Source organism: Sycon ciliatum, chromosome 12 (assembly GCF_964019385.1).
Source record: "Sycon ciliatum chromosome 12, ocSycCili1.1, whole genome shotgun sequence".
Lineage (NCBI taxonomy): Eukaryota > Metazoa > Porifera > Calcarea > Leucosolenida > Sycettidae > Sycon > Sycon ciliatum.
The window spans coordinates 7,934,818-7,961,027 of record NC_088654.1 but is presented as its reverse complement, the minus strand read 5'-3'; the positions used below and the strand labels follow the sequence as shown (position 1 = coordinate 7,961,027).

At 46.9% G+C, this 26,210-nt stretch overlaps 2 non-coding genes across 2 annotated transcripts; both read right to left on the bottom strand.

Annotated features, from left to right (window-relative positions):
• Window positions 1-20,182: 20,182 nt before the first annotated feature.
• Window positions 20,183-20,253, bottom strand: Trnah-aug (transfer RNA histidin (anticodon AUG)). Its single transcript has one exon. It is a non-coding gene; the product is annotated as a tRNA-His (tRNA).
• A 234-nt stretch (window positions 20,254-20,487) lies between these two features.
• Window positions 20,488-20,558, bottom strand: Trnah-aug (transfer RNA histidin (anticodon AUG)). Its single transcript has one exon. It is a non-coding gene; the product is annotated as a tRNA-His (tRNA).
• Window positions 20,559-26,210: the final 5,652 nt, after the last annotated feature.

Genomic DNA, 26,210 nt, shown 5'->3' with positions numbered 1-26,210 from the left:
AAACACTTTGCAGTGGGAGGAGCAAGCAGTGAACTTGACAAAACAATCTCAGCGCAACCACATGCTTATTCTTAAAAAAAAAGAAAAAAAGTAAATTATCGTGTCCGTTCCCGAAGCGAACTCACGATGGCCGCTAACACCCGGTAAATCCTGCTTCTTCTTTTACACATCTGCTAAATGCTGCACATTCTCTCTCGCATTGTTATGTGTTCGTCTTGTGCTCCTTATAGAAAACGAATTTCCTAAAACTGTGATGGTCGACAGAAAACATTTATGGAAACATATTGGTCTTCTTTGGATTTTGTGCAGGAGTAATGTCATCGAAATTTTAAATCGTGAGTTACGAAGTTTGAATAAAATGTTGAACAGTCTCTGCTGCATGGGATGACGACTACACCATAGCTCAGTGGTTAGAGCATCGCTAGCTACAAGCCAGGGTTCCTGGTTCGAGTCCTGGTGGTGACAGTCATTTTTTCTTCAGACTTTTCCCGTTTGTCTCTTTCCCTCAAACTAGTGAAAATTTTAAATCCACACCTTTATTTAAATTATTGTCTCCATGTACATAACGATGTACATTACGAAATTTTTAATCAGTATTACATGACGTCACAAAGCCGCCGTAACAAGCCTCAGCAACGGCAGAAACCGATGGATGAACTTTATCCTCTCTGTGTCTTCTCAATCTAGCGTAGTTAAAGCGATTTGGTTTTCCTCTTCTTCGCCTGCTTCTTCGCCTCCTGCTCCCGTTGGTCCTTTCTTACATCAATCATGCTCCTACTTACGAGAAGTCTTTCCGGACCGCCCTGAGGCGAGTCGAACACATGAGCAGTTACATCGTCGTCGGGATGCACGGGTGAATCACTTTTCTCATTTTTGGAACGCTTGGCGGCGGGGGATTTCGCATCCTCCTCCTCTCGGTAGCGCTTCGGCGACTGAAGGCCGGACCTGTCTCGAAGTTTTGGTGCCATTTTGTTCGCACACTTCAATAAAAAATAACAGTGAAAATTCGATAGCAATACGTAGCGAGCTTACGTCTTGCAAAACAAAATCAGATCGGTGAAAGAATTTCTTTTAAACGACCTCTCCCGATCTCCTTGCTGGCGTAGAGCAGCATACAACTCTTTGTATTACGCAGTACGCTACATCGTGCACAGACTCTGTACGTACCCGTGCTCATAACCAGGGAGGCCTACACATATAGTATGTGTCCAGTACTGTCGGGCGCCGAAGAACTGGGGGTCAGCCTCCTAGCCTTGACCGTTCTTATTTCCATGTATTGCAGCCCATGGGCAGTTGAGTCACCGTGTATACATTGGTATGCTGTGCTTGATAAAATTTTAGCCTGGTCGTTCTTCGGCGCCCCGTTGTTCGGCGCTCCGTTGTTCGGCGCTCCGTTGTTCGGCGCCCAACAGTACCGTAGGTCTCTCTACTTATAACCAATGCGATGACATATAACTGTAAACTCACCCTCCTCTTACATTGTTACAATACTAATCTAACTGTAACTCGTCGGACTTAATTGCCTCTGCTGTAGTACAGGCATCCAACAGCTAGCGCCTTTGCAAATTGCACACACTGGGCCCCACTATGCTATAGTCATCTAGCACTCAGCTTCACACAAGTCCCAGCCGGCAAGCTGGCCCATTGATTACATATCAGGGGTCCCGCTAGGGCGTGTTCAGACTGGCGTGAATAGCCGCCGGAATGCTGCAGCGTAATCCCGGGAATCGCAATCACACTGCACGTGTATCCCGCTGGAATGGCCAGTACATGTGAAGCTTCGACATTTGAAAAATTTGAGTTGACTCAGTTTGAGTTGGATATCAAAATAAACCAATTCAGTCTGTTGAGATACTGGATCATTGTGCTTTTGCTTGTGCTTGTCGACGGAAAGAATACTATGTCCGCAGTGTTTGGTGCTTGGGTGGCATTCATCCGCTCCGCGATCAGAGTATGCTTCTCGTTCGCAGTAAGCGTTTTGCCTGCAGAGCGGCCCGCAAAAATCACCACGTACAGCTCCATGAACTCCCTCTCCATTGCTGAGTCGAACAAAGATTTCGGCATGATGGGAGAAGTTGGCAGTCTAGAAGTCAAAACTCCAAACTCAAAAATTAATGCATGCAATCAGACTGCATGCAAGAGTTGAGGCTGAAATAAACGAAAAGACGGAACGTGTGCTGCAAGGATAGCAAAAGCTCTCCGCGTGCCGCCGGAATCTGCATTCCACTGGCCTGCGGAGTGGTGGGAAACCTTTTCCGTGTTTACGCTGGCGGGAACGTCACGTGAGCGATTCACCTTGACAACTTTCACATTCCGCTTGTTTTTTACGCCAGTCTGAACGCGCTCTAAGCCTAACACTTGTTTCCGCCTGCATCCACCTTACCGCAACCACACTACGTAAAAATCACAGTACAAATTGTCATGCATATCTCAGTACAAGTCGGTACGCAACCACACTACACTTTTCGGTCTGCATAGATGACGTTTTCACGCGACCAGCACGTGACGTTGTCGTACCAAAGGGTGTGAAATGAGCTGGAAAAGACCGGGAAAATCAAAAACAATGCTGGTGCTGATGCTATGTACGATGACCCGGTACAAAAGCAAAGCAATTAGTTGTACACAGGAGAAGGAGCGGGAAAACGACGAAAACGACAAATGTGGCTTTCTACAGGGGTGCGCCAGTTGCTGAAAACCTACAAAGCGCATTTTGCATTTCGCACGCGTCGGCATGACGATTTCTACTGTAATGCCGTTTGTACGTGATTTTGTACCTAGTGTGGTTGCAGCCTAAAACTCCCATTATGCTTTGACGAGTCTGCATTGAATATTGTTTGCCTGATGATTGGACACAGTGCATGAAACTCAGAGTAGCAAAACACTACGAGTGATACATTGTTTGTTGCAATACTAAATATATCTAGTACAATAATATTATATAATCACACCTCGAGGCTCGGTGGAAACACCGGCCAGTTTAGAGAGTGGGTGATTGCCACCAACGGCGATAAATGAAAGCAAGGGGAGGGAAAACGAAAGAATATCAAAATCAGCAGCACCAATAACTATCTCCTATTGCCCACTGGCTATCGTGGGAATAAAGATCTGAAACTCCGTGAAGAAAGAGATCATCAACCAAGGCTTGCATAATAATTGAGATGCGTTGAAATATTCTCTTTATCTTATTATTGTCACCAAGCAGGCACAGTGGGTTGGTCAAAGACCATGATTGAGATACGAGAGGTACCTGGTTCAAGTCCTGCCTGGGAGTGGTTTTTCCAGCCGTGGTGCTGTAGTACAGTCAACTTCGCCAATAACGACATTCGGCGGGGCATCAGAAAAGTGTCCTTATTCGCGAAGTGTCCTTATAACCGAAGTCCCATTTGAATGTATGTGAACCCATATTTTGTATAGTATGATATGCATATCAAAATCAAGCTCTTTTCTTGCTCTATGTCAATGTGTACTTTATTTTCATATTGCAGTTGAAAGGAACTAAAAATTCAATATGCAAGGGAAATCAATTGAAAATATGCCTTTTTGAGCCATCTACAGGGCCAGAGATATGTACATGTACATGTATGATGATTACTGTACAATCATATACATTGTATACATATTATAATAGGTGTGCTGGTAAATCCAACAATTTTGAAGCCAACATAAAAAAGGAAGAAAAAGCCCCCCCCCCCTTGGCTGCATTTTCTTGCATGTGTGCAATAATATCCATCACCGGTGCACCATAGCATAGGTTCTGGTACTTTTGCATGACAGGTACTTGAAATAGCTGGCAAAAGCCCAGAAAGTCGTTATTCAAGCAGTGAATATGACCACGGGGCACTAAAAGCATGTCGCTATACGCGAATTGTCGTTATTCAGATAGTCGTTATATCCGAAGTTAAATGTATACAGTTAGATGGGACTTTGCTCTGGGCATGGAAATTCGGTCGTTATTCGCGAATTGTCGTTATATCCGCAGTCGTTATTAGCGAAGTTGACTGTATCCCTGCCTTGCTTGATTGTTGCGTATCCCCGTGTTAGCGTTTCCTCGTACGTTAGCGTATCCCCGTACGTTAGCGTATGTGGTCTATTGCCTATAAAAGCTGCTGCACATTTCTGTTTCCATATATTAATTTGTATTACATAATAATCCAGGTGTGTACCTGAGGAAGAATAAAAAGCTTATTAGAATGAAGCACCGTGCCTCCACTTGGCTACCTGTTACATTGGTGGCAGCGGTGGGATTCGAACCCACGCCTCCGGAGAGACTGGAGCCTCTAGACCCCAATCGGCTTCGATGCTGATTTGGGTTCGGGTGCAGCGGAGGCTCCTACTGAGGCTGCCGAAGCAGTCCCTGCTGAATATGCTGGTGCAGCAGGAGCAGCAGCAGCTGACGACGTTACAGATGATTTGGGTGCTTTCAACCCCAGCATGAAGAAAAAGAAGAAGAAGAAGAAGGCTACACCAGAATTTGATGCGCTACCAGGTGCTGAGAGCGGGGATGTTCTTGTAGACGATGCTACTTCAGGGGCTGCAGATGAAGCAGAGGCCAGTGCTGATCATGACTACACTTATCAAGAGCTGCTTGATAGGGTGTTTGAGATCATGCTAGCAAAGGTCCCAGGAGGTGGAATTGGAGAGCGCCCGACGTTTGTGCTAAAGCCTCCCCAGGTGACACGTATTGGAACAAGAAAAACATCATTCATCAACTTCACAGAGATCTACAAGCCATTGCATCGTAAGCCAAAGCACTTGTTAGCCTTCATCTGCGCTGCGCTTGGTACAAGTGTCTCCGTTGATGCCAACAACCAGCTGATCATCCGTGGTCGCTATCAACAGAAGCAGATTGAGAGTGTGCTCAAACGTTACATCAAGGAGTACGTCACTTGCCACACATGCAGATCTCCAGAGACCATCTTGCAGAAGGAGACGCGCATGTTCCTCTTGCAGTGCGAGCGCTGCAATTCGCGCTGCTCCGTAGCTACCATCAAGTCTGGTTTCCAGGCCTTCATAAAGAAATGTGCAGCAGCTTTTATAGGCAATAGACCACATACGCTAACGTACGGCGATACGCTAACATACGAGGATACGCTAACACGGGGATACGCTACAAACAAGCAAGGCAGGGATACTACTCTGCTACCCACAGTCAACTGGGAACTTGTGGCCAGGCACAAGGGGTGCATGGGTGCAGCGATGGGGTCGTTCTCGGCACTTGTCTCTCTTTCTCTCTCTCTCTCTCTCTCTCTCTCTCTCTCTCTCTATCTATCTATCTATCTCTATCTATCTATCTATCTATCTCTCCTCTCTCATCATGCATGCGTCACACTCTCACGGAACTTTCTCTTATAAGATTGCATGCTTCACACTCTCATTTAATAATTTCTTTCCTTTCTTCGTCTTTTTATGAGAGCTTGGACAATCCACTTGTCCAGGCAAGAAGGCAGCAATGCCTGTTCATTCTGGCGAAGTAAAATAAAATATACCAACCAACCAACCAACCAACCAACTTGTGTCAGTGGTTGTGAGACTTATCCACTCACCCCCACCGTTAGGCGCTGCATCTGCCGCTATAAGGCTGTTTCAAAAAGATATACAATCAGGTTTGGGTCTTAAAAAGTATGAAGATAAGGGAAATGTGGACAACAAAGTACATAGAATGGCTTGTTAGGACACGGCAAATTGTTCTGTGAAGGTTTCGGAACAATTGGACCAGCCGTTAAGGAGTTAGAATTTCGGCCAGGTTTCCGGCCTTTTCCCATGGTTTACAATTTGCCCAAGAAGCCAGTATATATATAGAGATGTATTCTAGTATTTCAAGATAGCCAATTTATTTGAATTTAGCAGTCAACGCCGTCTTCTATCAGCGTTCACAAGCGTCTGCGTTTCTCAAAATGTCGTCGAAGTCACACGGATAGCTTTGCCAAGTCATGGCCTTGGGAATGAGTCCGTGTCGATGTCGTTTTCGTCACACGGTGAGTAAATTGGATCCCAGCTCGAAGAAACTATTTTGGTCACAAAACGAATTGGGACCCATGCCGCTCGTCAACATTTACAACACTTTCGTTTCGTTGTCATTTTTCCTGCTTTCGCGCGGAATATTTCTTCGAGTTCACAGTGAGTTTTCCAGGCAGCGCTCGAGTTCTCATACGGTAAGACGCCAAACTCCGCGGGCGATCGCCAGGATTGCAAATCTTTTAGAAACGGACTGTAGTGTTTACCGGGTGTTAGCAGCCGTCGTGAGTTCCCTTTGGGAACGGACACGATAATAAACTACTTTTTTCTTATAATTTCTTTTCTATCATTTCCCTTAAGAGTTCGTATCCGTTACTGTGAACACCTTGAGTGCAGAGTGCTTTCTTGAGCGTTGGACCAAGGTTCTAAATCCGCCACTCTCAGTTCGCTAGGCGGGTGGGATCATTAGCAGGCTTTCATTTCATCTTTTCTTATTATTTCTGATTTTTCATCCAAAAAGGCTCTGCGCGTTTATCTCCATCCGCGCATAACATCTTGACTGACAACCTGCTTGTTAAATCATGCACCTACTTTCAGGGGTAAAACCCCCTTTTGCAGAGGTCTCTGCCCTCGTTTGTTAGACTTACCTGTCTTTATAAATGTAACTTGCTCTCTCTATCTCTCTCTCTTTTCTGTCTTTTTCTTCGTTCTCTCCTGTTTGTATAGCTTCACTTGTTTTATACTTTATATTTATTACAACATCTCAAGACTCGGTGGAAACACCGGCCAATGTTAAGAGAGTGGGTGATTGCCAACCACGTCGATAAATATAAATTAGGGGATGGAAAAAGAAAGAGTAGCAAAATGATAGCAACAATAACTCCGTAAAGAAAGATAATGTCAAATAAAAACAGTGAAAAACACAGAGACGCAAAGGACATGTGGATGATGAGCTATTTATGTCGCAGTAAATAAGGGGCGGCACGAATCTTAAACAGGCGGAGTGAGGTCAGATCCTTAACTTCTCTGGGTAGAGTGAGCCAAACAGAATAAGCATTAAAGAGAGAGGAGCGCAAAAGAGTGGATGAGTTACACTTAGGGAGTAAGAGCGAGTTTCTAGTTATTAGAGAAGAGAACCAAATAAAACACATGAGATGAGATGGACACAACTCAAGCTTAATTAATAGAATGGACAAGAGAAGCCAGGTGTGCACTGCGTCCATGTGATAACGGGGTTGTGTGAGCGATTTTATAAATTGCGGATGATGAGAGCATGCGGGGTTGACGGAGGAGAATTTTAAGGATTTTCTTGTGGTGTATTTCAAGCTTTGCAGCAGCGGAAGAGGATAATCCAACCCAAGACGAATCGGCATCATCAAATATTGGACGAAGGTAGGCTAAATAAAAATGAAGCTTGCAAGAAAGTGGGAGGTAGGAGCAGTGGGGGGAGAGAATTCCTAAGGATTTACTTGATTTTTTACAGATATATTCGATGTGGGGTACCCAAGAGAGTGCAGAGTCAATACCAATGCCAAGGTGTTTGTGAGAAGACACTATGTCAATTGGATTTGGAAAGTTCGCATGGATGAGGGTTGTGAACTCTGGCTGGGGCGGGAAGAGCATGATCTTTGTTTTTGATAGATTTGGGGACAATCTCCAGGACGACATCCAGGAAAGAACTTCCTGAATGCCAGCACGCAAGTTGTTTTTCAGGCCAGTGAGGGAAGCTGATGAGGTGAGAAGGGTCGTGTCGTCAGCAAACAGAGACGTTCCAGGGAAGACTGCAGGTAAGTCGTTTACGTAAATTATAAATAGTAGGGGACCAAGAATTGATCCTTGAGGAACGCCTGACAATACTGGCTCTGCAGCCGAGGATGTGCCGAGCACAGTTACGTACTGATAACGCCCAGAGAGATAAGATTTCAGCCAGGAGAGCACTTCTCCATGTACTTGCAAGTACGTTGTTTCCTCTCTCCGTCATTTGACAATATCCAATATTCGATAGTTCATAGAACATGTTAAGTGTCATGCCACGTTTTAGGCTCGCTCGCCTCTTTTGCTAGCTTATCTCGCCGCTCTCCACCATGGTCAACATAGTGATACATTTCACCCCGCTGATGTACTATTTTCTTCTGATTATCATCTTCTTTCCTTCATTCTTTTTTTTCTCTTGCTGGCTAACGCCCCCTCCTTTGCATTGGCTTCTGCCACTGGACGGTGAAATAATAATAATTTAATGGGAACTTGGACAAGTCACATAGGCAAGAAAACAGCAATGCCTTTTCTTTATAGCGAAGCATAATGAAACAAAAATAAGAAATAAAAATCGATAGGCTTGACCTCGTGACACACTTTGATCGATTCCTGTCCCTTCCATGGCAAACATTGCCGACATGGCAAACATTGCCGACATTGCCGACATTGTGCTAGTCGGTATGTTGGTAGGACTGTTCAACACCTGAACGCACGTATTAAACAACATACTCCACTTCATATCCTTTCAACCGGTGCACAATCTGAGAGGCCCAAACGCGGGAGGCCTAGGAAAAAATCCATTACCTACACGGCAGGATAGTTCCCTGCCGCTGTCTGCCGTTCCGCCTCTGACATCGGTATTGGACGGGCTTGAGCTTGGCAGCTCTTTAGAGGTGCGTGCTGAACCGCCATTGGTGCAGACCTCGGGTGTACCTAAGTCTGTGCCGCAGGGTGCTTTTCCTGGGGCTGTGCCTCGAGTGGTGGCAGCACCTCTGCCTCTCACCCTGACCCTCCTCCTTCGAGGTATGTGTTGGTGGGAAACACCCGTGGCGGTCGATTTGTCCCACCGGAACCAGAGCTGGATTCAACAGAAAGACCAACAACCATGGCTGCAACAACAACACCAGCTTCACATCCAACAACACCAAAAACTAATCCACAAAACAAAGCAGCAAATGTTGGTGGGGAGCACCCGCGGCGGTCGATTTGTCCCACCGGAACCAGAGCTGGATTCAACAGAAAGACCAACAACCATAGCTGCAACAACAACACCAGCTTCACATCCAACTACAACACCAGGTTCACATCCAACAACACCAAAAACTAATCCACAAAACAAAGCAGTAAATGTTGGTGGGGAGCACCCGCGGCGGTCGATTTGTCCCACCGGAACCAGAGCTGGATTCAACAGAAAGACCAACAACCATGGCTGCCACAACAACACCAGTTTCACATCCAACAGCATTATAACAAATACGTTTGGGTTGACAATCGACAGGAAGGCTTTGATAAACATGGCCCAATTATAACACTTGCTCACTGCGACGGGAATATATCCAGGACTCTTGCTCACAGCAATGGGAATGTATCCTTCTTCAGCCATACCAGCCGTTTTTCACTACGATTGCAACTCATGCGCCTCAAGGACGGCGGCTTTGGTCATTCGCTTGATAGCCATCAAACTCACTGTGCCTGCATTATGCGAGCAATTACGATTTCATATTTCAGGTCTGTGTCTCCGTGGGATTTGTTTGTTTTCCGTTATGTAACTTACAGTCAACTTCGCCAATAACGACATTCGGCGGGGCATCAGAAAAGTGTCCTTATTCGCGAAGTGTCCTTATAACCGAAGTCCCATTTGAATGTATGTGAACCCATATTTTGTATAGTATGATATGCATATCAAAATCAAGCTCTTTTCTTGCTCTATGTCAATGTGTACTTTATTTTCATATTGCAGTTGAAAGGAACTAAAAATTCAATATGCAAGGGAAATCAATTGAAAATATGCCTTTTTGAGCCATCTACAGGGCCAGAGATATGTACATGTACATGTATGATGATTACTGTACAATCATGTACATTGTATTATTATTATTATTATTATTATTACTTGCATGTACGCGTTGGAGTCAACCATGCAAGCATGATCCACAACTTCGCTTATGCTGAACATGATAAACAGGACTATGACAGGGGAAAGAAATTGAGCTAGAACGATGATACAATGATATAATTATCATATACAATGTAGCTCATGGGTATTGAAGATATGTCATTTATGAATATGTCTTTAATTATGTCATTGAATATTGCAGCCTGAGTGATAATAATAGTGCTATTTCCTGAGTTTGACTGTTTCAGGACCTGTCGGAATATCACGATGCACAGATCTTCATGCATAGATCTCGCCATGCGGGTCGGTCATGGGCAATGGCTCGCAGGCTCTGCAGAGCGTCTAAGTTCCCGAGCAATCCGGCATTGGCTTGGCGCAGATCTCCCACCAATGCCTGCGGCAGGGTCGTCCGCGGTCTACCCCTCCAGCATTTCTGTTGCTGATTGGCGAAGTACGCGAACATAGCCATAACAGCTGGAGATTCATCTGCCATCCGCAGGATGTGGCCAAACAGCCTCCAGCGTGATCTCTTGACCATGACACTCAAGGGTTCAGCTTCGCATCTGGCATAGAGAGCATCATTCGGTATTATTTGTGGCCATTTCACACCGATGAGTGACCTTAGCTGACGGCGGTGGAAGGAATCCAGGCGGGACAGAACGGTCACACTGACCCCCCACGTACCCGAGTTGTACGTCAGTACTGGAACAATAAAAGTGCTGTACAGCCGCAGACGCAACTTCTCGCTGATGTGCTGATGCCTCTTCCAGAGGCTCCATAGGGACTGAAATGCTGCAGTCGCCAGCTGTTTTCGTCGCATAATATCCTCTTCGTCGCCCAGCAGCGAACCCAGCTTGCGCGTTGTCCTCCACTCTTCATCGATCCTGTCCGCACTTCTGAAGATGTCCGTATACTCAGTTTTGTCCCGGTTCATGATCAGGGACCACTGTGGTAGCACCGTGCTGGCAGTCGCCTCCACGTCCGCCAGCCAGGACTTTGAGGTGCTGACAAAGTCTGCATCATCCGCATATACAAGTTCGAGCGGCAGACCGTTGTCGCTGAGAGGTCTTGCTGGCACCTCTTGCCTTAGTTGTCGGAGCGCAGCCTCCAGGTAAACCGTGAAGAGAACGGGGGAAAGGCAATCCCCCTGTGGCGTCCCCTTCGTTGTAGCAAATGATTCCGACTGGCACCTCCCAAGCTGAACACGAAGTCTGGTGTTAGAGATCAAGACCCTGATCAAGCGAACGTCATCGTCACTCAGAAACGCCTCCAGAACAGTCAGCAAGGTGTCTCGCTTGATCGTGTCAAAAGCCTTCGACAGATCAATGCCCAACAGGTGAACGGTGCTGTGGTAGCGCTGGGTCTTTGCCACAAGCCATCGATGCGCCCATACCACATCCGCGGTGGATCGGCCAGGGCGGAAGCCGCTGTGCGTCTGGGCTAGGTACTGGTCAACCTTGGGTCTGACTCGAGCTAAAGTGAGGAGTGACAGGGTCTTCCGCAGCGTGTTGAGAAGAACTATCGGACGTAAATTTGATGGTGGTCCCAGCGGCTTGTTGGGTTTCTGAAGTGGGATCAGACTGCCACTGCCTATATCAACCACCTCGTGTTGCTCAAACATGCCGTTGAAAATGCTGGTCAACACAGGAGCCAAAGCATCACTTGCATACTTCATCAGTTCTGTGGGGATACTGTCGTCTCCTGCGGCACGGCCATTGTTCAGTTTCCCGAGACAGCCTGCAATCTCTGAAGATGTAATGGGAGTTTGCAGAGGACGTGGCTGTCCCTGGAACGGTGAGATGTCTGTGGCGCTTGGTGAGCTGAACTGACTTGAGAAATGGCTTCCAATTGCCTCAGCTGCTTCCTCCTCGTTTACTATGATTTTTCCGGTGTTGTCAGCAACTGTAGGCTTCACAGCTCCACGTCTCCGCATTAACTGAACAGCTTTGAACATTCGAGCACCGTCCCGCAACTTCTCCACCTCCTTTGCCTTTTCGTCCAGCCGTAATTCTGCTTCCTTCAGCGCTGTTCTTCTGATGCTGTGAAGAATGCGGTTGCGTTCCTTCTTCAGGCCTGCCCGAGTACCGGTGTTGGTGATATTTTCGATACGTAATTTTAGTTCTTTTTGAGCCTGAGACAGTCGGCGCAGTTCAGGGCTGTCCTTCACACCACGCTTTGTCCGGGCCTCTAGACCTAGCGATTTCTCTGCAGCATTCTTTATCGCCGATGCTGTTTTCTGCCACAGCAATGCCGGTCCGCCGTCCTCAGTATCCACAGCAGAACCACCATCTGCCAACTCTGCGACGATTGTATCAACGTATTTCTCCCGGATCCGTGGGCTTGTCGGCAGATCACTTGTGTTGTATCGAACTGGCTTCAGGGAGGTTTGCTCGTCTGACCTATGATGCCCGAATATTCCATACATCCGATTGAGGAGGAACCTCGCCACCACCAGGCGATGGTCTGTTGATGTTTCGCATCCTCCATAGCTGCGGGAGTCCGTCAGCAGGCGTTTCCGGTTTTGATGACATGCAATGTAATCGATTTGGTTGTAAATCGGGACAGTATCACCCGTCTGCTGATCCCTCCGCCAACCCGTCCAGGTTGTCTTGTGACGAGCCGAATGCTGGAATGCAGTATTGGTGAGAAACAGGTTGTTGATTTCACAAAAGTCCATCAGGCTCTGACCAGCAATATTCCGCCTGCCACGACCATGCACGCCAATGCTGCTTTCATGCTTCCCTAGACGCACGCCTGCCTTAGCATTGAAGTCGCCAGCAACCAGAACGACAGCGCCACGACGAACTTCGTTGTAAGCTGTCGACAGCGCGGAGTAGAAGTCGTCGAGTTCCTCCGCATCACTGGCACACCTTGTTGAGGTCGGTGCATAAACGTTGATGAAGGCAAAGTCAGAATGCTGGCCCGCCGATAATGTGAGTACTGAAACTCTGTCCGACACTCTCCATGTGCGTTTGACCTTGTTGACGAGCTTGGCGTTTATCGCAAATCCTAGACCATAATGTCGACTGTCCGACTGCAAACAAATAATTCGATAGCCGTTTCGCTGCTCGTCAAGCCCTGCAGGTAACTTAGTCTCTTGAAGGGTACAGACGTCTATGCCGTAGAAAGAGAGGTCTCGACACAAGGAGTTCCTCTTGACGGCCGACGTGAGGCCCCGCACATTGAAGGTTCCGACAGCAAATTTTTCTTTTCCTCCGTAAAGCGTTCGTTCATCAGCTCGTACCATTGATTCCCGTCGCATCGTCCCGTCATTTATGTCCAATGAAAACTGCTCCCCAGTTGCGCGAGGAGACTAGAAATTCCTCCGGTGAGCGAGGAAGAAGAGCGGAGTTACCCAACTCAACCAAACATTGTATACATATTATAATAGGTGTGCTGGTAAATCCAACAATTTTGAAGCCAACATAAAAAAGGAAGAAAAAGCCCCCCCCCCCCCCTTGGCTGCATTTTCTTGCATGTGTGCAATAATATCCATCACCGGTGCACCATAGCATAGGTTCTGGTACTTTTGCATGACAGGTACTTGAAATAGCTGGCAAAAGCCCAGAAAGTCGTTATTCAAGCAGTGAATATGACCACGGGGCACTAAAAGCATGTCGCTATACGCGAATTGTCGTTATTCAGATAGTCGTTATATCCGAAGTTAAATGTATACAGTTAGATGGGACTTTGCTCTGGGCATGGAAATTCGGTCGTTATTCGCGAATTGTCGTTATATCCGCAGTCGTTATTAGCGAAGTTGACTGTATGTTTGTGTTTTACTCAATCTGCGGGTTGTTTTTTTATGTAACACTATACATGTAGTGCCATGTGCCCTACACCTCCATGCCTTGCTCGATTGCTGTGCTCGCTCGCACTATCCATGATCACTTTTCATTTTCATTCATCTTGGGCACCCTGTAAGAAGACCTTAGGGTCTGTTGGGAATGCCCAAGTAAAATAATATAATACAATACAAACAAAAAAATCACTTCATGTCCATTGAACTAACGATTGAAAGCACCATTCAAATACATGCAATGAGTTTCGGCACCAACATCTTCAGGTCTCGTCGTACACTCCTGCAGCGAGAGAGATGCATACAATAATAGCGTTGTATATACATAGGGTCTGGCGTATTCATACTCCTAGTCTCGTGTACAGCTAGAGCTCTTGAGGCATAGCGGGCGCTAATCTGTACCCATGTGCGGCAAGGCGATCAGATTGGCTTTGCGCCTAGAAAACAAGGAGACTTCGTGCGGACAATTTTTCCGGGTCGACCTCCAGCTATCCTCCGTCTGAGCTTTTTGTGTGTACTGAGCACTCGCCTGTATAACGAGCTGTGCAGAACGAAAGGGAATCGATAGTCATTGATCGCGTCGTAGCAAAGGAATAGTTCGTTACACATGGTCGATGGAGGCTGCGGCGGGGACCCGCCAGGAGCTGCGCAGCAGCAGCAGCAGAAGCAGCAGGGGAATTTGGCAGGAGGTGCACAGCCGCAGCCGGCAGTGGCAGTGGCCACGGCAGCAGCAGCACCACCTGTGTTGCCACCAAGCGTAAAGTCAGGAGACAGTCCCGGAACTGTAGCCTACGACCCTCGTTACGCGAACACTGTGCTGATCGGGCGAAAGCCAGATCAAGTACGGTATCGCACGACTGAACAGATTCTGTGTTCGACTTCAAACAGCCGAGTCATGCTTGCACAACGTGAAAGTGATTCGTTCGAGTGTGCCGTCAAGTTTCCAGAATGCCGTAGAGAAAACAACGACGCGGAAATAGCCATCATGATGGACCTGCTACGACTGCCTGATTATTGTCCATATTTGGTGAAGCTATTGGATGCCGGAATTGAAGAGACGCAACCACCCTTCTGGCCCAGACGTATCATAATGCAGCGACACACCTCGTGTTTGAGAACGTACATGGAGGAGGTTGGAAACATGCCTAAGGGTGTTCGCCTCGAGATCACTCGTCAGCTGTACTCTGGCCTCGCCTTTCTGCATAACGCGTGTGTCGCCCACGACGATCCGTTCCCCGGTAACGTACTCGTCGAGAGATCAGAGGGCTGCGTGAAGATTTGCGATCTGGGGACCTCCAAGTACGTAGTGCCTGACCAACCTTACGGCAGGCGCTTCTTGTGGTCGGACCTGATGTTAATGACCACCCGTGTTGTGTACACCCTATGGCTGCGCCAGCCTTTCCTTACCAATAAGGACACTGTAACGCAAGCGCTTAACGAAGACCCCGGCTTCACGGCAAAAGTGGTGGACGACGCCGCTCACCACTTCTTCCAACACGCGGATAGGATGACTAGGGAGGAAGGTTATGCGGAACAGCAGGTATGGGAACGCAGTGTTCAGCCTACCGCGTACCTTCGCAGAGCGATCGCTGAGATGCATAGATGGTACTGGCAGACTCCAAGTCTGCAGTATCCAGATGTTTCAATGGGCGTACCCACCGAACTTCTGCCTGCTGTGAGGATCGGCAATTTACTTGCAAGCCAGGCGGACATCGACATAGAGAATATACTCACGTCCGTCAGCGCCCTGGTTACTGATGAAATTCGAGAACACGCAGAGCAATATATCAAGGATGGCCAAGATCATCCTATTCTACACTAGCGGACTCGTTATCGCCATGTTCCACTATTTTTCAAAATTCCCGTCCTGTAAAGCTACCATCTAAGATAGCAAAGCAACTTTCGACTTCACTTGTATTCGGAAACTATTTGTACCTGTGCTGGAAACAACTTTAATTACGCAATTTCTTTAGACACCCTATGACCTGATGTCATTATTCTAAGATATTTTGTCTTAGGTCGTTCTGTGCATGCCGTTAAGGACAGGGAGAACATAATTTTTACGATGACAGCAGGTCATATGGCGGAGATTACAGTATGGCATCGCAAACAGGCAAGGCTTGCAGGGAGTAGTGGCACAATTGGGTCAACGGCTGAATTTGACAATAATCTAGATGCAAGGGAACAGAAGCGAAACTGTGTTGTTAGGGTTTTAACCTTGTTTCTTATCCTTGTTACAACACAAACTGTACGCGATCTTTTTTCTATTGTTATCGTCATTATCATGCAAGCCGTTGCCGATAGTGAATGCTGCACATGTACACAGCATGTGCGTGGTCTACGTGGATTCCCGCCATCGGACCGCGAATTGTCGAGATCTTGAAAGAATAAGCCAAACTCCATCTACCCAAACTGAAAGGTATCACGAAGAACTTGGAACTATCACACCTACGGTCACTTACAAAATACGGGACTGCCGTGAGAAAGAGGCACAGCTGGCGGTCAGCTAGACAGTTGTCATCATGTCTAGTGTCTGAGAAGTTCTCAATCTCCCATTTTCATGCCAGGCGCGAGCCAGCCCCTAGCTTAACAAAATGGGTGCTCCTTTTTAGTTTAGTTTTTCTTCTTTTTAGTTTAGTTTTTTTCTCTTCTTCTTTTTATTTTGCTTTGCCCGTGCAAGAGGCTTCAACTTAAAAATAAATAAAGACTTTTGACCTTTGACGCCCATCGCCGAAGATGATGATAGCAATGCTACGGCAGAAGCCATAGCAACTTGTGCTGGGATTGCACCATTCAACAGCTTGCAACGCTGAAGAATTGACCGTCACTATTCAGCCTGGTCTACACCATACAGCTATTTGAAGTCATTTTTCTGACCAGTGAATCCCTTTTTTTGGTCTTTTCATTTTTTTCCCTCACACACATCACACCACATACTTCGGCATGCACTGGCTGTTGGTAACCACCCATGGGCCCAGGAGAATGAAAGAAACGTCAGGAGGAGTCTACATACACGCACACTCACACGCATCTGCAGGAGTGCGTATACAACGTTGTACCCGCCTTTCGGAGTACGTTCAGCGACTTCAGTGCTGCTGTGGATGTGGAGGGCATGGCTGCCATGTGGTACGCAGATAGTATTCCTAGGTACACACTGATAACATGCACTGCTGCTGCTTTGCGCAACAACAGATGGGACTATGGTCAAGTCGCTAGGTGACTTTACGCGTACCGAAGTGTGCCAGCGACTCAATCTGTTATGATTCACCATCTTCTCTTCCCGTCATCTTTCTCTTTTTCCTGCTGGATGTGCGAAGACTAGAAACAATCGAGCCCTCTCGCCAAGCACGCCCAGAGCTAAAACGTGAATCCAACCTGGTGTGCACACACCAGGCCTCAAACATTTCTGTAAAGTCACGTTGCCTCTCGTTCACGCAACAGAGTTTAGCTGCTACCCTCTCCCTGGCTTGCCGCTAATTCCGCAGCCTCATGCCTGAGGTCCCGATCCCCTCCGGCAAAGATGACACTTCTGTGACAGCCGATGACACTGCTGCGGCAGCAGATGACCCTCCTGCGGCAGCAGATGACCCTCCTGCGGCAGCCACTGACACTCCTGCGGCAGCCGATGATGCTCCTGCAGCAGGTAGTGGCGCGCCCGCCGCATCCACTGGCAGTCCGCGACTCCTACATAGCCTTCGAAAAGGGTCTGATGACCGGTATGAGGAGTTTGATGAAGAGCTAGGGCATGGTAGTTATGGAAGGGTTGTAGCGGGCAGGTCGCTGAGCGACAACAAACCGGTAGCGATCAAATTCTCGACAGTACTTTCACGAACGCATATTACCGACGAGGTGAAAGCCTTGGAATGGGTGAGATCAGGCGGCGGCAATCCAAATGTCATCAAACTCCTGGACGTTGCACGCGATGAAGTCGTCAGTGACCGTGACGCGGGATACCCACCGGTGAAAATCATTCTGGAGAGGCATGACATGACCGTACAGCAATGGCTAGATATGCGGCCGGCGGGAGAGAATAATCGTTTGCCGATCGAAGTGAGAGGCGAGATCACCCGCCAGATCTACCATGGCCTGTCGTATATTCATGAAAAAGGTATCCACCATCAAGACTTGTACTTGAAAAATATCCTTCTTGCCGTGCACGAAGGATGCATCAAGATCGCAGATTTCGGAGCCGCCGCTATCTACAGTAGCGGACACGATGCGAACGTGGTTCAACAGAATTTGTGTAACGAGTTGTACCGTGTCTCGACAAGACCTGTCACGTCACTCTGGCTCGAGAAATATTTCCAGAGTCGGCCTAACCAGGCACGCAGTCATTTCACCTCCTTGGGTGTAGCTGAGGAAGACCTGGCGTTGGCTTTGGAAATTGTGTACACCCGACCCACCGCTATGTGCACGGGTCTACGTTTTCAAGAACCCTGGGACACGATATTCGCGGACAGGGCGAACTGCATCCCCCTGGTGCAGGAAGTGTTCACTTGGGCAATGAGCCATCCGAAGACATTTCACGGTTGTGCAATACCCGAACGCTTCACCCCGGCCCTCATGTGCGGCTTCCTTTTAGGACCTCTCACGAACCTCACGGCGAGCCACGTCTCTGCGTTATTGGCAGCACTTGTCAGCCAGGAGGTCCGCGATGCTGCACAACTGTACATCCGAAGTGGCGTGACTAGCAGCATTCTGGACGAATGACGTCACACGTGCATGCTAACTCCAACGTACAAGACGTGTACAGTATTGGGCCAGTAGGTCAGCCAGTAGGTGGTCATCAAAATCACAAGTCCATGTCTTGTCGTGTTTCTATTCTTTCGTGCTTGTCAGCCAAGAGGTCGGCGATGCTGCGCAACTGTGCATCCGCAGTGGCCTAGTGACTAGTACTACAATGTACATGTAGTAACAGATGCTTAGGTGAATTCTGGACGAATGACGTCACACGTGCGTGCTACCTGCTACGTACAAGACCTGTACAGTCATGGCCCTCGTGGGTCACTATAGACCTTATTCGATAAACGTCACAATCACGTGAACCGGGGTCCCGGGAACCAGGGAGTGGCAAAAGATCTGCGCTCAGTGCACAGTGGACTCTGTGTGCAAACATAGGGGTAGATAAATACCGGTATTTTACTACTCTTTTATACGAACTGGGCCTTTCTTGCCACTCGTTTCTCGTACGCGTGCCCTAGCTTATGACAAATCCCTGGAGGCGAGTCCAAAAATCACGTTGTCGAATAAGGTCTATAGGTTGTCATGAAATCATAAGTCCATGTCTTTTCGTATTTCTCTTCTTTCGTACTTGAAAAATGTGCCCTCGATTCAATAAAAAAATCACAAGAAGGATTATTTTTTCTAAATGTGGACATGCACGAGTCGACCAAAACAGGAAATGTTTACAGCTAATATTCGGCGAGGAGACAAAGGTTTTAATAACGCCTTAAGGAGCTTACAGCTAAGGTAGTCTGCTTTGTGGGTGTATTGAAGCAGCTGTCTCCAAACCGCTTGTTCACTAACAACAAAAGATATCAGGCTAGCAAGGCTTTGACTGGATGGGGTTTCAGTGCAAGACAATATCTGGCGATGCGGCGCACCAGGCACTTCCGCCCAATTGCTCGGGCTTCAACATCTACTTTGGATACCAAAACCCGGGCGTGTTCGAATTAGTAAAGCCTTTTGTGCGGGTAAAATGTATTGCACATAACATCAAACACACTCAATAAACAACTAGCTTCGAATTATGGAAATCCTTTTTTTGTGTTGCAATGATGAGTCCACAAAGGACGAAACAGTTCTGTCCGCAGATTGAGTAGAAATCAATTTAAATACTAGCAAATCAATTGTATTGAGCCAAAGCCTTTGCGGCGCAACCAATCTAAGTTTTTGTTGCACACCAAAAAAAACATAAAAGTAGGAGAGCCAGCAAAAAACATTATCGTGTGCGGCTCTGCGCTTGAACATAATGTAATCGTACAGAACTAGGATAATAGTGGTGAAAGGTATGCCAGAGTTAAACTTCTAGAGAACGTTGTGCATGGTCATCTTGATCCACGTCTGCCTCAGGAACTGTCAAAAGATGTGAAGAGATTTTTTTTTATTACAAGTATTTATTTATTTTATGAGTGCAATAAAGAGTATAATAGATGCAGACATGGCCAGACAACAACGAGTTAATGGGATTTTATAGGATTTTTACGTTATTCAAATTCGATTTTCGTGTTCCGCTCATCAGTGAATAGTATCGGAACTGAGGGTACTGTGTACAAAAAGAACATTTTATAACAGCAAAATTAAAAGTGTGAACAAATAAAGGGAAGTGCTACAGCATTTCATAGGCGAAACAGCTGTCAGAAGGAAATGTTTTACCTGTGACCCCTTCGTTGTTTGAAGTTATTGGTGTGAGTAATGGCTACCAAGGGTAGCAATGGTCGGCTTTAGAGCGCAAGGAGGAGAAGAGTTAGTTTCTTGTAATAATAATAATAATAATAATAATAATAATTCAAAGGATCAGTCGGGGAAGTGAACTGCCTGAAAACAGAAAAAAACGCCAGACCCACCAGGACTCGAACCTGGGACCCTGCTGTCATGAGCAATGCTCTAACCACTGAGCTATGGGACCAGGCTGAACCTAGAAGGCGCTGACAAGTTTTTCACTCCAAAGGCAGCTCACAACACGTGCCACACATACTGATGGCACTTGGGTCTTTTTCCCTCCCCCAGGGGACCAACCACGGTCAGTTTCTGGAAACTACCAGAGGTGAAAGAAAGTGATTAAATTTGGAAAGGATTGGGAGAACTTCAAATTCAAAGGATCAGTCGGGGAAGTGAACTGCCTGAAAAGAGAAAAAAACGCCAGACCCACCAGGACTCGAACCTGGGACCCTGCTGTCATGAGCAATGCTCTAACCACTGAGCTATGGGACCAGGCTGAACCTAGAAGGCGCTGACAAGTTTTTCACTCCAAAGGCAGCTCACAACACGTGCCACACATACTGATGGCACTTGGGTCTTTTTCCCTCCCCCAGGGGACCAACCACGGTCAGTTTCTGGAAACTACCAGAGGTGAAAGAAAGTGATTAAATTTGGAAAGGATTGGGAGAACTTCAAATTGAAAGGATCAGTCGGGGAAGGAGTGAAAAACTTGTCAGCGCCTTCTAGGTTCAGCCTGGTCCCATAGCTCAGTGTTTAGAGCATTGTTCATGACAGCAGGGTCCCAGGTTCGAGTCCTGGTGGGTCTGGCGTTTTTTTCTCTTTTCAGGCAGTTCACTTCCCCGACTGATCCTTTGAATTTGAAGTTCTCCCAATCCTTTCCAAATTTAATCACTTTCTTTCACCTCTGGTAGTTTCCAGAAACTGACCGTGGTTGGTCCCCTGGGGGAGGGAAAAAGACCCAAGTGCCATCAGTATGTGTGGCACGTGTTGTGAGCTGCCTTTGGAGTGAAAAACTTGTCAGCGCCTTCTAGGTTCAGCCTGGTCCCATAGCTCAGTGGTTAGAGCATTGCTCATGACAAGCAGGGTCCCAGGTTCGAGTCCTGGTGGGTCTAGCGTTTTTTTCTCTTTTCAGGCAGTTCACTTCCCCGACTGATCCTTTGAATTTGAAGTTCTCCCAATCCTTTCCAAATAATAATAATAATAATAATCATCAATCAACATGAAATACTTGCAACGGAGCAGCGCGGTGGTGCAGCAGCTGGTCTTGGTTGCAAGGAGCACCTGATGGTGGATAAGATGATTCTGGAGGATGCCCATAAGAAAGGGCGAAATCTGGTCATGGCATACCTGGACTTCAAAAAGGCGTTTGATAGTGTGTCGCATGAATGGATTCTACATGCTTTGACGATGTATCGATTCCACCCGTCTTTGGTCACAACTATTGCCCGTAGCATGCAGAACTGGAGAACGACAATGCACATATGCGACCAGGGAAGATGCAGGGTCACTGCCAGCAACATTTCTATAAGAAGAGGCATATTTCAAGGTGACACATTATCCCCGTTACTGTTTTGCCTGGCGCTAAACCCAATCAGTTTTGAGCTCAACCGATTGCCTTTGGGATACAGAGTCAGCTGCAGAGACGCCGAGTTGACTATCAATCACTCTTGGTACATGGACGACATTAAACTCTACGGGAAAATTACAAAGGATGTGACTACCCTCGTGTCTACCGTGTGTGGCGTTGGTGATGACATCGGCATGAATCTCAACCCGGCCAAGTGTGCCGTGCTGCACGTCAGGAGAGGAAAACCAGATGAAGGATGCTCTATCCAGGTTGGCGATGAGACCATTGCAGAGTCGCTACGACTCAATGAAACATACAAGTACCTTGGAGTAGTGCAAGCAGCCATGATAACTGTTACCTCACCCGCAGCTCCAGACGCAACTCACTGCAGAATACAAAAAGAGATTGTATTTGCTTCTTAACAGTGGATTGAATGCGCGAAACATGATCAAGGCCATCAATACGCATGCTCTGCCGGTTATGACATTATAGTTATGGAATCGTAAATTGGACCGAGGCTGAAATCAAGACCACAGATCGAGCGACAAGATCAGCCTTGACTGCGTCTGGATTTCACCACCCCAAAGCCTCAGTCAACAGGCTCTACATGAAGAGGGGAGATGGAGGCCCGGCCTTGGTCTCTTGTGAGGATATGCACGGCCGGAGCATGTGTGGCCTGGCCCGCTACATGAGTACCAGCCCAATAGACAGAATAAGCCTGCTTTATCAGTATCATCAACAAAAACCTACAACAAAAAGCCACTCGATAACTGCAAAGGCCGCTAAGTTCCTGTCGAGTTTGGATCTGCCAGCAGCTGGACCAGCTTTACCCAATAAGCATACCATTAAACAAGCGTGCGCTGAGCGAAAATCCAAAACACTTTCCACTATGCCGCTGCATGGGAGATATTGGAGCCGATTGGAGGAGAATCACCTAGATAAGGAGCTTACCTTCATGTGGTTGAAATCAAGGACACTGAAACCTTCAACTGAAGGCATGATTATGGCAGCACAAGACCAATCCCTCAAAACGAAAAATTACCAATACGCCATAATGAAGTCAATTGCTCGAACTGATGCCAATTGCAGGCTTTGCAAGGGCAGCTTAGAAACAATTGACCACATTGTCAGTGCCTGCCCAGTTCTTGCTCGGACCAGTTACATCGAACGTCATAACCGGATAGTAAAGTATGTGCACTTCGAAATGTGTAGAGCACGAGGTCTACCTACTGGTGCTTCACGATTCGACCACCAGCTCAAGGCATTGGTCAAAAGTGATCGGTATCGGCTCTATTGGGAGTATTCGGTCCCAACTGACCTGAAACTATCAGCAAACAGGCCCGATCTGCTCCTTGTTGATGACAAGGAGCGCATCGCCTACATTATAGACATCAGCGTCCCTGGTGAGAACAACATCAATAAGAAAATGGCTGAAAAGCGCTCGAAATATTATGATTTGAAGCGGGAGATTTCGAGGATTTGGTCCCTCACCCAGGTTGACGTGGTCCCTGTGGTTGTCGGTGCCCTGGGAGGCTTGGTGAGGGAGACTCCTCAATGCCTTCGGACTGTGCAGGGAGGAGACCTGGCTATTGTGCAACAGGAGGCTATACAAGGTTCGATTAAAAATAATACTAAGAACTATCCTTAACATGTAGATGCACCTCTGCTGCGTTTGCATGTTCAATAGCTAAGAGACTTGAATAACGACTGATAAAGACTGCTATTTCCTTTGTTACTCCCTTCATTGGTTGATGTATTTTGCCTGTCGCTGCAAATTCTTTATTATTGTTTTGATGATGGAGTTCGGATTGAGTTTCTCTTCTTTCTTCCTCTTCCTTCAACTGTTTCTTGTCCCTTTGGTTTTTAGGTTTTATTTATTTATTTATTTTTGTTTGTTTTTTCACTTTCTTTTTGCTGTCCCACCCATGGAAATATTTCCCGGTGGGTCTGGCTTATCGCCTTCGAAAGAAGTGAATAAAGGAGAGATAATAATAATTTGGAAAGGATTGGGAGAACTTCAAATTCAAAGGATCAATCGGGGAAGTGAACTGCCTGAAAAGAGAAAAAATCGCCAGACCCACCAGGACTCTTTCTTTCCAAATTTAATCACTTTCTTTCACCTCTGGTAGTTTCCAGAAACTGACCGTGGTTGGTCCCCTGGGGGAGGGAAAAAGACCCAAGTGCCATCAGTATGTGTGGCACGTGTTGTGAGCTGCCTTTGGAGTGAAAAACTTGTCAGCGCCTTCTAGGTTCAGCCTGGTCCCATAGCTCAGTGGTTAGAGCATTGCTCATGACAAGCAGGGTCCCAGGTTCGAGTCCTGGTGGGTCTGGCGATTTTTTCTCTTTTCAGGCAGTTCACTTCCCCGATTGATCCTTTGAATAATAATAATAATAGGGGTGAAACAATTATACCGAATACTCAAGTACTCGCTCGGTTTTTTCAAACATAATCGTACTCGGAATAAAACAGAGTACTCGTTCATACATGGTACATGCATTTACCACAGAAATCTGCAGTTTCAGAGCAGCAGTCGGCAGATATTGATGTGCAGACTGTGTGGTGAACATTTGTTCACGAGTAGAGAGAGCCCAAATGACCCACCAACCAATATACCCGAGAAAAATGACCGCTACTCGGTTCAATCAGGGTTGTATCATGTGATTTTAAGGCCCTTGGTGTGCAATTTTTAGGAGATGAAGAATACTCGAATACTCGAATATTCGATCGGAGAAAATCAGAGTACTCGAACTCGGGATCTCAGTGCCAACCTTCACCCCTAAATAATAATAATAATAATAATCAGGAAGTTGGTTGCTCCAACGAGGAGCACACGCTTCTTGCCGAACTTGACACTTGACTGACTCACGACTGCCATCCGGAGCACACGAGGAGCACGTCGCACCTTCCGCTCGGCAAACCTGAAAGAAAGCACCACTCCCTGCTCAATACACAGTGTTTCGGGGAATTCACCCCTCATCAGTTGAGCTTGAGTAGGCTGAGGAAGATTGTGCCTGAAAAGCACCACTTATATACTGCTCTCCAGGCCAAACCATCACCAGGGATACAAACTTACAGAGACGCTTTGTTTCCAGCGCGACAAACACCTCGTGAAGCCCCAGGTAGCAGCGTGAGTCAGAGTCGCTCATGGAGTTGTGCTGAACAGACGTTGAGAGCCAGTATAGCTATTCACAACGCTGTCACCTCCAACAACTAGTCGCACGTCCGCGTGAGGGACAACAATACGAACTTACCGCCGAAGTCGCAACTTCTAAGTTAATAATAATAATAATTTTAATATGGCAATAAGTAGGACGAGCTGAAGCGACATGTGGACTACTTTATTTAACAATGTAAGCGATGGAGACGATGCAAGAAACAATCTAAAGGGTAAGGAAAATACATGTAAGAAGAAAAAGGGCAATGGAAAAAAAGGATGATTCGAACAAGTTTTCGTACAACACTCTTCAGGAATCACCGTTGTACTAAAGAACAAAATGAGAACAAAGGAACTAATATAGCAATCAAGGTAGGGTGACACGATACAATGACAGCACTGGAATATCGAGGTGCGATTTCTCAGAAAAGCGTGCAGAACACAAGGGTATACAAGTAAGAACTAAGCGTGACAAGTGTGTATCAGCAACAAAAACAAAAAATGAGAACGAATGATAATAATAACAATAATAAACAAGAAGGTGACAAAACACATTTAGGCACAAGTGGCAACAACGTTGCCACACTACACAAAAGAACATTATTTGAACAATTTTAGGGCAATAACACTATCTTTCTGGACACACAAATTCGGCTTATGAATGCGCTGACAAACAGCTTCCAAAACTTGTAACTGCAAAAGATAACCATGACGAGCACGGCACAAAACAGAAAAACAGGAATCAGAATAAGTACGACAACAGTCAGTACTAGAAGCCAAATGATTGTACACTGAAGACTTATTACGAGACGGACGCACACAATCTCGACTCACGCGCACACCCTCACACTCACTCTCACCCTCACTCAGCTCACCTTCTCCCTCATTGTCCGAATCAGAACCTGCTCCGTCATCCACAGCGGTTCGACTCTCCTCCTCACTTGCATCGTCCTGCGTCTCACCTTCACCACCCACGCCAACCGTGAATGCCGTTGCCTTCATGTCAGTCGTCGTCCTTTCCGATTGTTTCTTTTGTATTTTTACCGTGAATTCATAGGTCCGGTTGTAATCTGCTGTAGATCTCCGTGGTCTGTCATTTGCTGCTTTGTTTTGTGGATTAGTTGTTGTTGTTGTTGTTGGATGTGAACCTGGTGTTGTTGTTGGATGTGAAGCTGGTGTTGTTGTTGCCGCCATGGTTGTTGGTCTTTTTGTTGAATCCAGCTCTAGTTCCGGTGGGACAAATCGACCGCGGCGGGTGCTCTCCACCAACACATACCTCGAAGGAGGAGGGTCAGGGGGAGGCAGAGGTGCTGTCACCACTCGAGGCACAGCCCCATGCAAAGCACCCAGAGGCACAGACTTAGGCACACCCGAGGGCTGCACCAATGGTGGTTCCGCACGCACCTCCAAAGAGCTGCCAAG